A 15,600-nucleotide genomic window follows, 5' to 3' on the forward strand; every position below is an offset into this window, starting at 1 on the left:
TTTGGTGATTTTTCTTGATCTTGTAAGAAAGACTTTTCGATTTTTAGTTCATATGAGCCCTGGATTTGATAAAGATTGTGAGTAGCAGATGATGAGCACCAGTAGAAGCTGGTCCCTGAATTTTTGTGGTGCTAGGACCCTTGAGTCATGTCTCTGGACTCGATCATCATTCAGGGTGAAAAACATGATGTGACACTGCATGCCATGATTCTGGTGACAAGGCTGACCCAAGGCCCATGCTACTGCCATGCAAGGGCTACCTGGTTTAAAGCTAGCTCAGGAGTGTCTGACTAAACTGTAGGTACAGTAGTTTAGGTCTTAATGTTTGCAGAATCACAGAATCATTTAGATTGGAAAAGACCTCTGAGATCATCATGTAATGTCCAGTTGTTTCTTGAACACCTCTAGAGATTGTGACTGCACCACTTCCCTGGGCAGCTCATGCCAACCCTTTCCATGAAGAAATTTCATCAAGAAGAAATTTGTTTTAAATCAGTCTTGTGTGTGACTAGGCAGAACTGTACATGACAGCTGTAGTGCTGAGTGAGACAGGACTGTTTAATCTAATTCTATCTGTCTTGATCTCTTCCTCTTTCCTTTGTGTGCCTCGTGCTTAAATCCAGTAATCTTTGAGGAAGATGAAATCCAGAAATTATTAATAACTATGATTCTAGTAACGGAAAATTAGCTATTTATACACTCAGTAACTGTTTACCATGAAGGCAGCAGGGTGACTTTCTATTTACTGAGGAAGACAATGATGCTGTAAAAATACTGTTTTAGACCTGCGTGCTGCAGAGGCCTTTGAGGGCTGAGCTGACAGATTCTTTTGTTGTACCATCTCTTGGCAGAGAGATCAACTCTCCTTTCTTGTACTGAGTCACTGCAGTGTTGAAATGAGGAAAAATAGAAACTATCTCTTGTGATGCCTTCACTGCTCTTTTCACAAGCAGAATTACAGAGCTGAAGGGTAATGGGATGTTGGGGTGTTGAATTTTCAACGATGCAGAAAAGTAAAAGATGGTCTTTCCTAACCTAGGAAATCTATTTGTGCTCATAGAAATTGAAGCAAGAGGGTTCAGACTAAGCAAAAAAGGATCATCCTGGACGATAAATGACATTCTGAGAGAGAAGAGGTTTTTCCCACGCTTCAGGAATTCAGATGTCACATTCTAAGCATCTACATCTTTTGTTCACTGGTTAGCAAAGCTTGGTTCTCTGACACTGCCAGAATTATGATACATGTCTCACAGTCATTTCTCAAGAAATGCAGGAGTGTGGCAAGAATTCCTGATTGTGCACCAGTCCCAGTTTGAGAAGCCGAAGACCTGAGTATGATTGTTTTGGAGACAGGAAAAGGAGACTATGGGGTGAAAGGCAACTCCTCTCATTCTGTTTACAAAAGTGTGAAGAATCCATATTTTCTTACAAACTTCTGTTATTCGTTGAAGAAAAGAATATATTGACTCTTGTTTTCTTTCTTAATATGTTTTCATCAGTGACAATATATAGGACCAAAGGTGACCTCTGTAGTTTGTGTGCAGCCACCTCCTTTATACTTGCAGGCAGAGTGAGTGACTTAGAGCTCAATTAAAGGTGGGGAGCAAGCTGAACATCTATTTTCTCACTGTTCTCTGAAGTCTACTAAAAAGGCGAAATCTTTCTTCTTTGTTAGAGACAAGTCCAACTCTGAGGAAGGGACACAGAAGGTAGTGAAGGTGTTTGTATCTACTTTGTGCTGTGCAAATTAGGGCTTCATTGTCTCTAGACACTTTTTAAGAACTCCATTTTACTTTTGCAGTAAGGAATAACGGAGTTAGCAAGTACCTAGCTCACTTTCGTTCTTATGTCTGTCTTTCTAAACACTTTTGTGTATTTAATTCCTAGTCTGCAGGCCACAGACCACTGAAGATCTGCAAGGCCGCCAGGAATACACTGCACCACAAAGGTTAGTGTCTCAGGTGGTGCCTTCCGTTTACCTGGGGTGCAGGGATGGCTGTTGGTAGGGAACTAAGTCATGCCTAAGTCACATGAGTTGCTTTGTCTGCCCATGACAGTACTGTATGTTCTGTCAGGTGTAGTTCTAGCCATTGCTGTTGAGAAGGCAACCCAGAGGTACCTTTGCATCAGGATGAAAAACAAATCTAACTGTAGAGAGTGGGATGTAAGCTTATGGGGAACACAGCAGGGTGGAAAACAGGGTCTGTGAAAAAGCTGGCATCTGGAACTGCCATGGTCTCTTCTTGGGTATTCCTGCTTCAGAGTAGAAGTCCATCTACTGAACATCCAGAAAATGCAAATCGAGATTAAAAAAGGGCATCTGCAATTTCAAGTAGGGTTTTATTCTGCTTTCTGAAGACATTTATTTAAAAAGTGGTCTAGTACTAACTTTTAAGTAACCCATCTAGGATTATGGATTTTTCTGGGGAGCAGATATTGGTTGTTTTTTTCATCTGCCATTAACATGTTCTGTGTGTTGACATTCAGACAGCTACTCACAACAAATCTTTATTTTAAAAGAACTTGAAACAGATTTTTGTAGGTCATTCTTTTTATTCATATCACTCTTCACTGAACAAGATTTTATCTATGGTGTTGGGAGTGCTGGGGAGACTGCATACCACAGTCTTTCCTGCATTTCACTTTTGTTTGAAGAACGCACAAGTTTTGATTAATTTAAATGCAATGCCAGAGATGGCAAAAGAACAGTGGAGCAAAAATCACATGCTTCTAAAAAAATTACTTAAACTTAACCCAGATTATTGTAGGCAGAGTGTTTCATTGAATAGAATTATTAAACTGGACTCGCTGGGTATTTGCTTGCTATGTGTCTGTCACCACTAACAGACAACTTGATTAATAGCAGACTTAAATACTGTATAATCACATCATATTCTGATTTTGTTTGCTTTTGAATTCTCCATTAGCATGCTTAACAAGTTAGCAGGAAGTTTTTTGAGAAAATATAATATAAAAAAATAAAGAATGATAGTGTCATTAATGCACACATCTGCATGCTTCTGTTGTTAGTATGCCATAGATAAGTAATAGAACTGGCTCTTTTATTCATTCTGTATTTTCAGTTCTAGCTGAGCACTACCAAGCTCTCACAACATTTCAGTGACAAGAGTGCCTTTTGTTAATGTTACACTGCAGCAAAAGCATACCCTAACAATAAAGTCAAATAGATGGTAAAGTCATCTTGAGTAATCTCCAGCAGTTAGAAAAGACCTTTACAGAGAAATCATTTGGCTAGAATGTGGAGCCCATGTTCAATGGGTATGAAAGTGTCGATTGGACTTCCATAGGGCCACAACTGGTTAGAGGATAGTAGCAGACACAGCTGTGTTGCAAAATAATGCTACATAATGTTAGCAAAATGAAGAAGAGGAAAGAGATGGGAAAAGTTAACTAAACATGAAGTGAAAAATATAAAATTACTGAGACTATTGTTCAGCACCTGTGAGTTCACTAGAGCATGTTCAAGCTGTGGGATAGCTATTTTAATTTTACATGTCCCATTCACTGGCCAGCCTGTGTCCAGGGGTGGACTGTTAGCAATCCTGGGGCTGCATCACAGCAGTGGGTCTGTTGTGGGGTAAGGGGTGACTGTCTCAGTCAAGGACAAGGGTGCCAGCTTACCCCGAATCTTGATGAGGTGTCCAAGCCTTCACTAGTTTGATGGATTGGTGGGACCCTGAGGACCCACGGTCATCACATACTGGTAAAGCAAATCTACTTCATCTCTCTGCTCAGTTCCTAAAAGTAAGTGTCTGGTGGCCTTCAGTATGAAAATTGTCACTTCTACGGTCTGGAAGGTTGGCTTTCTCTGGGCTACTTCATAGTACTAAGTTCCTTCTGACCATGATTATTCAAATAATTTTCTGTCCAGCTCACCCACTTTCTCACAGGAAGTTGGTAGCTTCTTCCACAGGAGGCCTGACATGGTTCATAGCTGTTATAGGTGTATTTTCCTGTCCTGCAGGTTGTGTCTACCTTTGATTAGCAATTTAATATTCTAGGTGAATGCCAGCAAGATATCTGTGGTGAATTAAACTTCTGTTGCTTTTATCTACTGATTTTAACATAGCTGAAAACAGAATGGTGGTCACAAGATAATATCTTTCCTCATAGTTAAAGGATGAGAGTTTATGAAAAACTTTATGAAAAAGGCATAACACTAACATCCCAAACCCAAGGGTGAACTGGCTTCTTACTCCCTCACTCTGAAACAGTAGTGGAGTGCAAATGACCTCAGGGGTTTGCTGCTCAGGGAGTCACCTTCAGGTACAGTGTCTCAGTTCTGCTTTGGAATGCCATGTTCACTACCCTGCAGAGGTTGTTTGACCTGCAACAAAGAGCATTCTCAACACCTTGGTTCAAAGTGGGCTGGGCTGGATAAGTGTGTTATTTGGGACAGCACCCTTCAGATGCATGAATTCTCAGCAGTGCTTCAAGCCAGCAAGTTTTGTGTCTCCAGGAGCATTATGCTGGGACCCTAGATTCCTAAGGCACCAGCAGCAAACCAGTCTGGGGGTCCTGCCCTCAGGGGAATGGTAGAGAGGTGAAGGGTGTTGGAAAGAAAACGTCCAGGGCTCAAATGTCTCTGCTGTGAATGCATCTTGCAAAAATTCCTTCTGAGGACTTAGTTCCTCATCTAAATCCCGAGACCTCTAGGGGTCATACAAGTACTGTTCTAGTTGCTGGGGTGCTTCAAGGCCATGCTTGTAGGCAATTAAAAAAACACAACAACAAAAAAAAGCCACTCTTAACCCTAAATGTGCTGTTTTCACCAAGATGCAACTAGTGATGCAGCCTTGTTAGCACAGCTGCTCCTGTTAATCCTTTATTAAGGACTAAGTAAATGAAGAATTCTATCCTATGGGTAAGCACAAAGATTGCTATTCAGAAAGGTTGCTTCATTACTTCCTCAGAAGCTGTGCTTTAATTTATAGTGTCATTTAGGGGCGAGCAGTCTTAGGAAGAGATCTGATTTCAGGTAGGCTGTCAGTGCTTGAAGTACTGCAGGCTGAAGGCTTCATGAGCAGTGGGGGTTGGTCCCTACACTTGATCAGAATAGTCTAGTATATTGCTGGGACCAAGAGAAAATGCCTGCTGGAGGCATTTGGAGCTATGACTGGAGGAACCTGAGCCCTTGACCAGGTTGTGGAGCTAATTTTCTCCATAAGAGCCCTCAGAAAGCTGGGCTTTGCATTGGTAGCTAGAAAAGTGTGGCTTACACCCCAGAGCTTTGGCTGCTGCTGAGCAGTGCTTCACTGCATCAAGTCTGTTTCTCCAACATTCCCCTTGCCAAGGAAGCTGGAGCAGGGCATGATTTTGGGAAAGGACACAGCCAGGACAGCTGACCTACTCATCAAAGGCTATTCCATAATGTAAGACATCTGCTTATCTATAAAAGCTATGAGAAAGGAGGAAGGGAGGGTGGTGGTAGGGAGGGAGTGGGGAATTTTTCTTCTGTAGCAATTGCTATGTGTACTGAAACCCTACTCCCCAGGAAGAAGCTGGACACCATCTCCTGATGGGAAGTAGAGAATAAATTTTTTTTGCTCCCTTTGCTTCCATGCACAGCCTTTGCTTTTGCTTTATTAATCTGCCTTTATCCTGATCCATGAGGTTTTTTTTTTCCACTTTATTTTCTCCCTCCCTGTTCTGCTGAGGAGGGGAATGGTAAGAGTGACTTAGTGGGCAGTTGGTGTCCAGTGAGGGTCAACCCACCATACCAACTTAAACTTTCACTAGTGCATCAGAATACCATCCTCTGGAGAATTCCTGAAGTGTAGAGACTGTGCAACTGCTCCTGTGAGGTAACAGATGTAATAAGACTGTGTTGAAGGTAATTTGGTCCAGTTCAAGAGACCCAGAACACTTTAACTGCTGCCTGGGCCTGGTTTATACTCTAACCTTCCCCCATGACACTGTTTCCATTGTCCCTGCTTATGTGCTTTGTAGGTGGTCCTCTTGAGCCCAGCCAGGCAGGTGACTCCTTCCCCTTCCCTCTCCATCCCAGAGGGACTCACACCTGAAGCTCTCCCTGCACATGGCAGAGGGGAGGAGGCAGAGCTGCTGACACTACCAGAGCCATTACACACTGAGCAGGCAGAATGGCTGCAGACACCACCAGACTCTGTCATCAGTCTAGCTGTATTTGCTGGAATGGTGATATGACCTGCTTGGGGGGAAGGACTTCATCTTGAGCAGCAGCAAAACATCAGTCACTGTTCACTTCCACTGTGCTGCCACTGTGACTGTTACTTTGCTCTTCTGTAACTTGTATTTCCTTTAAAAAACTCACAAACAGAAAAAAATAGCTGGGACAAGAATGTAAATGTTAATCAGACCCATATCAATATTGTCTTAAATCCATTAACTATTCAAAGACCTGCCTATTGAGGAAGAACATGGCACAATTACTGATTTCAGAAATTTCTGTTCATACCAGACATCAGAAAAGTTACAAGCAATTAACTCAAAAAAGGGAAACCTTGTGGAGATGCAGTGGGACCTAAAATTGCAGGTTTTACACATAGGTAATAGGGCTTTATCACAGAGTGGAGAGAACCAATGGGCAGTGGTGTGGTATCTAGTTTTAATGAGATGCTTGTTTAACAAAGAGGCAGCAAAGTATTATTATAGCTCTGGGCCATGGTCCTGCTGCTGCTTGTCTTGCTGTGACTGAGGCTTGCTCTTGTGGCTTGTATATCAGCAAGCAACCTATATATTTTTCTTTAGCAGGATGTGTGAATAAATTGCTCTAGATGGGGGTGAATACAAAAACAGAATGATACTGGAGTTTTTTATTGCCTTCTTCACTGTGTTTAGTGGGGATGCTTAGCTAGGACACTGTATTGGTAGTGATTTCCCAATTCCTTTTACTTAATGACTGTAGCTGTTTTTTCTTTCAAAATTAAGCGTCTCTTGACAACTTTAGAGATGGCATTTGTAGAAGTAGAGCATTGTTCTAGAATAGCTGCTTTGGTTAAGTTCTGGGTCCTGCTGAGGTGCTTCATGCCCTGGCAGCAGGACCACCACTTTGGAATTTTCCCACAAGTGTGGCAGGATTTCCTACAGCTCTGCAGTTCTCAGTGTCGATCCTTCAGGTGCACCCAGGCATTACTGCTGAATAAACAAACACAGGCAATTTCTATTGCAGAGATAAAGATTTCTCTTTAAAGGGATTAAATCTGTAGGGAAAGGGAACAGAGACTTCATTTTGTCCAGGAAGAACTGTGGTGGGGAGCGTATGTTGAACAAAACAGAGCTTTGTAAGAATTTTTTGACTTTTTACCTGGTACGTGAGCCTCCCCTCTTTTTATTGCTCCTATGGATCATGGTGTCTCACTGTAAGTAAGATCTCTCCAAAGAGCAGCTTTATCTATACCAGGTAATTCACCTAATTGCATGCTATTGAAAGAAAAGGGTTTTACTCTGGTAGGGAGCTAGAAGTTCCAAGGTTCATGGCAAAACTAAGAGAAAAAGTATCTTATCAAGGATCTATACAATCACTTGTAGTTTGCTTTTGTTCTCTTAAATACTGTCCAGCAACTCTGGATCCCATGTGAAATAAATGTGTTTACTTTTATGACCTCAGTATACGACAACTGATGTTTTGCATACCTCTCCTAAGATCAATGCTAATTCCTTTTGCTGCTGTTGGTGGATGTTGCACAGCCTAACTTCTGTCTTGGCTTTTTTGCTTTCAAACTTGCTGGCTTAAGTGCCAGAGGTTTATTACATACTCTCTGTCTGAGTTAATTTTTTTTGGCCTCTGAATCTACTAATTGCCATTTGTAAATTTTCCTGGTGGTAAAGGTCACAAAGATAAAGATTGGCCCCCATAGCTTAACCTCTTGGCACATTTCAGGTTATGAAAGGTGGTGTTGAAGTCTGCTGATTAAATTAATTACTCTTCTGAGGTTTCATCATAAAGAAAAACTCTTTTGCCTTTGTAGTTCACTTCTATCAAATTTTTGCATCATATCTCAGAGCTGGGTTAGGAACCTCTAATTGTACTAGAGCACAGTCAGATGGTAGAAAGAGTTTATGTTTGTCAAACATAAACCTGATCCTGAACTGTGTTTTGCATAGATGCCTTCCTCTTCTTCATAAGACTGGAAGGCATGTTGCTGGTTTTTCTTTCCCTCTAAACTTTCTGCCTTTGCTAGGAACATCTGCAGGCTGGAAAAAAGCCTGAGAATAAAACAACAGTGCTTTGGTATCTAAAGCCACACAAACCAGCACTTAATGTTCACTCTAGACCCTGCAGAAAACTCATTCATGAAAATGTGTGCTTCTGAATATAAGATACTCTTTCCAAACTTATGCTTGAGTGCCAGCAGGGGACCTAGCGCCCTAAACGAACTTATTCTTATTTGAGAGAACCAGGAGCAAGCTAGGAGCAGGATGTTGTCATGGAAGGCTGGTCTCTTGCTGTTCCTTCAATCCAGCACTCCTGGTTAGCCTTTGCTCCCTTACACTGAAATGCCATCTCCACTGCTGTTCCTGACAGTCACACTGCCAGAGTCCAGCAGGGTGGGGACAGCTGAGTTAATGCCAGATCATGCAGAATAGCCTTTGAGCTGCTGGGGAGGATGAGTAAAAGCAAATGCACCTCTCCCTTCTGCAGGCTGTCCCCTCCTGCTTTTCTTTGCCCAGTGATCCTTACCGTGCTTTCGCACTGGGTACGGCATTGCAAAGCTGGCATTGCCGCTCTTCTGGACTTGTTGGAGTATAGCTGATTGTGATGTGCTGACACTTACTGAAGCTTAGAAAGCTCCCCAGAGCCACTGCAGCAGAGAAGGCCACTATCTGCAGAGGTAATCAACCCAGGGACATCCCAAATATCTCCTTGTTGTGGTCTGGGGTCCCTATGGACTCACATTGCAGCCTTGCCTTTCCTACCAAGACCATCTCCAAAGCAGTTGTAGCAAAGCCACTGTGGTACCTCTAAAATGTAGATTATAATTTTTAAAATAAGCAATAAAGTATACATATGGCTATATAAATGACAAGGCAAGATATAATCATTGCATTTATAGAATTATAGCATGGTTTGGGTTGGAAAGGAAATAAAAGATCATCTACTTTCAAGCCCCTGCCACAGGTAGAGGTAACTCCCGCTAGACCAAGTTGCTCAAATCCTTATCTAGCCTGGCCTTGAACATTTCCAGGGATGGGTCATTCATAATTTCTCTGGGCAACCTGTTTCAGTGCTTCACCACCCTCATAGTGAAGAATTTTTTCCTAAAACCTAATTTAAATTTACCCTCTCTCAGTTCAAAGCCATTTCCCCTTTTCCTGTCACTACATGCCCTTGTGAAAAGTCCCTCTCCAGCTCTTTTGCTCATCCAGTTCCCAGTGCTAAACCCCAGCTCAAGCAGAGGGGTTGGGACCCGAGTGCTGCAGCTGCCTGACCACCCCTGGCTGCTCTTCTCCATGCAAGTCCAAGCCTTTGGGGGTTTTGCAGAGCATTTGAAGAAGAAATGTACTCTATAATATCTGTGTCCTGTTGTACTGGGGAAAAACTGATTTCAGTTGTTTCCAGTGCCTTTGCTGGATTATGTTTCAGCACAGAATTTATGAATACAATAATTAAATGTACTTTTGAAGCATCATTTCTGGCACTTCACTGTAGTGAAAGTAAGGGCAGCTTTAGAAAAAAAGGCCCTCCAAGCAAGATCTAAAGGCAACATTCAAAATTATTCTTAAGATGCAATTGCCTTCTCTTTCCAGAACATCCAGTCCTCATGTCTCCTCCTGTTTTACTTAGTCACTGCACTTCATTTTTCTAAAGCCCAATTTCACAGCTCTTCTGCTCTATCACTTCCCAGCTTGGAAATCACTTGCAGCATATCCTTGATCTTGGATACATGAGATGCCAGCTGGAGCCAGACTTTGTTGCCCCTTGTGCACAGGACATACTTGATACATTAGCAATGCTATGCCCAATATGTCCATTACATCTGCTGCATTTCTGCCAGGTGTCAGGCTATCTTCCCAACCAGTACAGTGTTTGGGCATGATCTGAATAGCCTGAGCACCTATGGCAGACCCTGGCACTAAAGTTGCCACCTACCTGCCAACAAAAATTGCTGTCTGCAATATTGGGGCTGTTGTAAGCTTTATTTGTTCCTGCAGACAGAGTGTGTCTGCTATTTCTCAATTGCTTATCTTGAATTGCCTTGTGGAAAGTAGCTCTCTCATCCATAACTCCTTCCTTAAAATCAATGATAGCAAACACCAACATTTTCAGAAATGCTCAAAATGAGATTTTCAAGGGCACATTGCTCTAAAGTGAGTTTAGTGCCTCAAAAGCCAAGACAGAATGAGGGCTAAATCTTCAGAACTGCAGTGGAAATGCTGCTAGATGGGTAAGCATGTCAGAGTAACTACCACAGTCTCCAAAGGTGAATGTTCCTTCCCATCTTCCCCACAATGAGACATTATTCTCCTTCTATATTTCAGGCCCAGGAAAGTCAAGTATAGTTTAAATGGAAGTAATGACAGCAAGGTGAAGGGAGTGTACAAATTACCTATGTAAAATAAAAAGCAACAATGTCTGGTTGAGCTTCCATCTGTTTTATTTGAGAGGGAGAGTACTTGTGTGTTGACAATTACTAAATAAACAGAAAACCTGTTCATCTGCAGAAATCCCCCAAGGTGGAACTGCATGGAGGTTGAAGGGATGCTGGGGAACAGTAGATAAACTTGTCCTGCTCTTTCTCTTCTCTGGTTATTGACTTCTGACAGTGGTGGATACTAAATCTTGGGCTAAATGGATCCTGCATCAGACTCAGCACAGATACCCATAAATTCTAACTGTGCAGCTGCTAAAGAGATGGAAAGATCTTCCTGGGGAGTTAATATATTTCCTCCTAGGTTGTAAATGGTGTGGAAGCAAATCCATCACTCTGCTTCTTCTCCACTATTCATCTTGTGCTACTCTGAAATACCTTCTTCTCTCTTAGCATTCCTTTTAGTAGCAAGCAAGTTGAGAAAATTTGAACTGCTTTGCAGTTTGGGCTGAGCAAATGTAGAAATAAGAGTTCAAAATAGTCACTGTTGTCTCTGTTCTGGCAGAGACCCCCCATAGTACACTGGACCAGAACACCCATTGCATGAGGCTCTTTTAATGGGAATGTCCAACCAAAAATCAAAATTTCACACAAGCAGTTGCTTTGGCAACAGCCTGCTAGCAAGCTGTCATCTAGCAAGCTGCCAGGGTAACTCTTCACCAAGTGGGGAGGTGTTGGCAGCTTAAACCCATGGGAGCAGAAGTGATGGGTCAGGGCTGCAGTACGGGGGCTGATGCTATGGCTGCCCAATGCAGCACTGCTCACTCAATGTGTCTGTCCTGTTTGGGATGCAGCTCAAGTGGATGCCTCTGAACAGCTTTTTGGCAGAAATTTTACAATGATTTGCCCAGCTTTATCATCTGTATCATAGTTCCTGTATCAGCTCATCCTTGTTATTGAGCCTTTTATGTCAATTTAAATGTATCTATTTCTAGCTTTCATCAGTTTGAGCCTCTTATGCCATCTGCTAGATGTCCAAAAGTTGCTTTCTTACTAGAAAATTGTGATCTGCTATATTTACCCTTCAATCAGATATTAGCTCATTTGGACCTGGCTTTTATCTTTGATCAACAGATCCTATAGCAGTCATCAAAAGCTTTTGTTCCTTCTGATCAAAGTGGAAAAGTAAAATGTAGAGAATCGTCTCCATTTTCCTTAGCATTCCTCTGGTTTTTGAGAAGAAGAGCCTTATTCATTGTCTATTTTCTCTCTTCTCAGCCCTCTTAAGCTTCATCACTATTAAAGCTTATCTTTTGGGTTGCCATTATCTTCTTGGAACAAGCAAAGCCCTAATTACATTGAATTGCTATATTAAAAACACTGGGTAGCAGCTCCTTAGCCTGCCCTGCCATTTCTGGAGTGAAATAGCTGCTTACATAAAGCTGCCCTTTGTTTTCCTTCTTGACCTCTTGCAGGTTTTTCCACTCTGCCTTCACGTTTTGCCTTTCCTCTTCTGATTTCATTAAAAGAGTAGCTTTCATCTTTTGTTTTGGGAGGTGTGTTTCCATCTGCTCTCATGTGCTAACCCTTTTGTGTTGCTTTCACATCAAACTCAACAGAAGCAGAAAACTTACAGGGAACAAGACCTGAGACTTCTAAGTCCTGTCCAACCCCGTGACATTGTCCTGCTCATTACACTGAGGTTGTAATGTCAGACTGCAAGGAAAAGCATTCCGGAAGAGCGTATAGATAGAATTTTGTCAGATTATGACTATGTTTCCACCCCCTCTACTCATTTTGGGGCTTATCAATTGACCAATTAAGAAATAGCCAGGTAACAACTAATTAAAAAAAAAAAAAAAAAAGAAAAAGGACTCTACTGGTAAGACTGGAATTGACAATGGGAAAACAGGAAAGACTCTAAGAAAGCCTGTCAAGATTAATTTATAATAATGCTTTTTAATTTATAACTGAAGTATCAGAAAGCTGTTCTGAAACATCTTTTTGGCAAGCATGTTCTCTTTTCCCCCCAGCATAACATGCGGTGCTAGGATGTCTTAGTAATCTCTCCTTAAAGACTTCTCATGAAATATACAAAGTCATTGAGTTATGTGTATATAAGACTATTACATGTGATCCCTTATCTTATACAATCTGTTCCAGGGTGTTCCAAAGTTCTGCCAAAGTCAAATCCTGAAATGCTTCTTGGTAGGAATTTTCCACGGTTGTGGTAAGATGAGAAGAATGTACCTCTGCGCAGGTGCAGCCTGATATACCAGCCAAATCAGACCCACAGAGGAGTGATGACACAGGAAGCCTGTTCATCCTTTGTTTTTCATTAACATTTTTGTCTGTTCCCTATTACAGGCAATGTAGCCTCTGTGGATCACAACAGCCAGGCCAGGTCTGCCCACAGCTTTCCCTGTTTGCAGACATGAAAATCCATTTCTCAAGTGAACTGGAGGGAACCTCTTAAGGGCGAGCGGTGGTGGCGGTGTGTGTGGGAGCACTGCCATCCTTAGGATGCTGAGACCATGGCAGGAGTAAGCTGGGGGCAGCAGCCGCCCGGGCAGCGCCCACGTGTGAAAAAGCTATTGGTGCTCGATCCTTCTCTCGCTGGTGGATGCTGCTGCTGGCCCCTCCTAAGCCCTGGGCAGATGCGTGAGACCATTGTGCAAGCCGCGGGCGAGCCAGCAGAAGAGATGAGAGGAGCCTGGTGGAGTAAGTTGCTGGGGAACGGGGGCTGTGTTAGGCCCAAGAATTATCTTAGTAATAAACCTACTCACAAGAATAAATGGGAGCAGCAGAGCGGCCAGTTGATAAAAAAGGCTCATAGCAGAAAATATTGAGGCTGAGCATCAGAAGCAGCCTGACAGGCAGAGTCACAGCGCATTGTGGCGTTGCCCAATTTTATGTACAAGATGTTTTCTGTGCCAAAGGTGGGGCTTTCACATTGCTCTGCCGTGCTACGCTTACCTGCCAGGGCATTGCTAGGTGTGCTGCCGCTGCTGTGCCCTCAGCATCGCCCTGTGGATGCAGGCAGGCTGAGACGGGAGCAGGTGCTGGGCTGATCCTGCAGAACTGCCTTGGGCTGCACAGCTCACCCCCCTGCCTCCTGCCTGTGCCAGTGCAAGGGTTCCTGTGGGGACGTGGCAGACCGCGTCGGGGAACTGGGCCTGGTTAAACACAAGCCCTCGCTCCTCCCCTTCGGTCCGTCCTGGCCGGTGGGAGCTGGTGGAGCCGGGCTGGGGCTGGCAGCAGAGGTTCTCCGGGAATGGTTACAGGTACCTGGGGTGTGTGCCTCACCTGCCACTGCTCTGGGCTGGACAAAGCTGAGCCAGCTCCAGTCTGGAAACCTGGATGCCATTCTCTCATAACACCTGAGATGAAAAGCCCTGCTTAGGCTGTATAGATGTCCAGCTGGCAGGTCCCAGGAGGTTGCAGCAGTGCCTTTACAAAGGTATGTTTCATCTTTAGCTGTTATCACGCTTAGGCCAACATGTCCATGGATTGAGCAGACTGCAACAAAAAGCTGTTTAAATAATATGATGAGACTAATGTTGACCTAAAGAAGATGTTGGCATGTGTTAGCATGTGGGAGTGAAGCCAAAAAAAACCACCAAAAGCAAAAAGCCACAGATCTCAGAAATCACACCACCCTAGGTGCTGAAGAAGACAATCTCCAGTGCCGGCACTCTGACAACTGCTATTGCACCCCTCAGTCATTTGAGGTCCGTTCTTTGTGCTAACAGGAAAATCAGAGTGTACCCTCCAGACTGCACTGTGGCAAGTCATGGGCACAGTCTGCAGAGTGTTTTGAACATCTTCTGTCCCCATTAAGATTTTCCCAGCCTGTGTCCTCATCTCAGCTGACAATGCTGACTAAACATTGCCTTGCCAGGGACTCATAACCTCACCCACTGTGTCTCAGGGGCCAAGACTGCCCTTGCCACTTCAGGGCTGCATGCTGGTCCCTGGGGATGCTTCATTAGGAAGGAGTTGCTGAGGGTACCCTGGCATCTCCACACATTCTTGGAGCATGCTCCTGATCCAGGGTGGTGGCAGACCTGTGTCTCTGGTTGGTCTGAACTGGCTTTCCCCATCACAGTATAACAGAGTGTGCAGCTCACCAAATAAGTAGCTGTCATTTCAACAGTTTATGATATTCTGGAGATGAAGCAGAAATTATAGTAACTGCTGCTGCTTTATCTCAAAATGCAATTGGCTTTTGGGAAATTGTTATTCATACTCTGGTTGCAAAAGCAAATGGTGGGCAATCCTCACCTGTGATGAGCTGACATGTCCCTAAATGCCACAGCCAGGGAGAAATAGCGAAGCTCACTGAGAGTTTTCAAGGTAGTAAAGAGTACTTGGTCACAAACATACACCCAGTCCCAGCCTTACCTATGTTAAACAACTCTGTAATGTTTTTTATTCTCTCTTATGGGCAAATAATGTACTGTAATTTAACAACAACTACATGAATTTCACTTCCTTATGTTGAAAAAAAAAAGACAAGAAAAATAGGATTAAATATCTCAGTTTATCTTTCCGCATAGGTCACATGGCCAAAGTTGATTGTAAAATGTTGAAATACTAGTTTGAGGTGTAGCCAGTGCCAAGTGTTGTACATTTCCGTGTTCTCCCTCCCCTCCTATAGCTCACAAAGATGTCACAGAAAGACAAGGAAGTTCATTTTCTCAGGAGGCAGATTTTTTTTGGTGTAGATTTGAAGTACCATTTATTATCCTTAAATTTAATCCTTTTAGACCTTGCTGCTGTCCTCGTCCCAAATCCAAAAGGAACAGCCTGAAAAAAACTTGTACAAAAGCCAAAGTGTGTAACGAAGTCACTTCATCTGAGAGTGTCTCAAAACCTCACATGAGCTGCAAGGAGTAGGTCCAGAAATGTGAGATGAGACCCTCGTGCACCATGTTGCCTTTTGTGGAAAGAGCAGTGCAAGTCCCTGTGTTTTTGGGGTGTCCACAGACCCAGGCAGGGGGCTCAGGCAAAGGTGAGGTGGCTGAACCTGGTGAACACCTGCCTGGCTGGACACTGAGGAGATTGG

General features: G+C 43.2%; 1 long non-coding RNA gene across 2 annotated transcripts; it reads left to right on the forward strand.

The window, feature by feature from the left end:
• Positions 1–6,475: 6,475 nt before the first annotated feature.
• On the forward strand, positions 6,476–13,053 carry LOC137473150 (uncharacterized). 2 transcript variants are annotated; one of them, XR_010998627.1, is made up of 3 exons: positions 6,476–7,361; positions 12,696–12,762; positions 12,900–13,053. It is a non-coding gene; the product is annotated as an uncharacterized lncRNA (long non-coding RNA). The 2 variants fall into 2 exon arrangements; XR_010998626.1 differs by lacking the exon at positions 6,476–7,361 and adding an exon at positions 8,707–8,834.
• Positions 13,054–15,600: the final 2,547 nt, after the last annotated feature.

This window comes from Anomalospiza imberbis, chromosome 4, assembly GCF_031753505.1.
Source record: "Anomalospiza imberbis isolate Cuckoo-Finch-1a 21T00152 chromosome 4, ASM3175350v1, whole genome shotgun sequence".
Classification (NCBI taxonomy): Eukaryota; Metazoa; Chordata; class Aves; order Passeriformes; family Viduidae; genus Anomalospiza; species Anomalospiza imberbis.